Genomic DNA, 740 nt, shown 5'->3' on the forward strand with positions numbered 1-740 from the left:
TGCATTGGGTCAGTCCCGCTGCGGTGCTCGGTCGAGGGATGGCTCTGACAAGAGGTGAGAGACCCCTCCAAGGAGACACCCAGGTCCTGGTGGGGACCCCTGAACCGTGGGGGATCAGGAGGGTTGCGTGGGACTGGGTGGAGCTGATTTATCCCACAGCTTTTCCATCGTGTCCTCCAAATCTGGTTTTATTCCTGGGATGACTCCAGAGGCATCTACTTCCATGGGTGTCCTCACCAGGAGGTGGGGAACACTCCCTGAAATGGCAGGAGAGGGCTGTGAGGAGGTCGGCGTGAGCCTTGGGTGCTGGGGAACGGCTCCCAGCCCCGCAGAGCAGCACAGCCCCGCCACCCTTCAAGGAGCCGATGGGTTGAATCAGCCCCTCGCTCAGGAGGGGGTGCCCTGAGGTTCAGGAGGGTTTTGCTGCAGGTCTACGGTGATGACTTAAAGGGAGCGGATGTTTTGTGCTCTAAGGCTTCTCCTGGGTGTTTTTCCAGCCTCACCAAAGCCGCTTGGAGTCATTTCATTCCCACTCTTTACATCTACCGGCATCCCTCCGATCGGCCCTGGGGGGATAACCCAAATTTTCACGCATCTGTGCAAAATGGGTGAACTCTGAGCCCTCCCTGGTCCCACGTAACCCACTTCCCGCCCTAAGATTAAACCCATCCTGTCTCCTGCTTTATTTTTTGGCCTTTTGGGCCTTTCGGAGTGTTTTAGAGGTGGTGCAGTGGCAGGGG

This window comes from Cariama cristata, unplaced genomic scaffold, assembly GCF_000690535.1.
Source record: "Cariama cristata isolate BGI_N322 unplaced genomic scaffold, ASM69053v1 scaffold16851, whole genome shotgun sequence".
NCBI classification, from domain to species: Eukaryota; Metazoa; Chordata; class Aves; order Cariamiformes; family Cariamidae; genus Cariama; species Cariama cristata.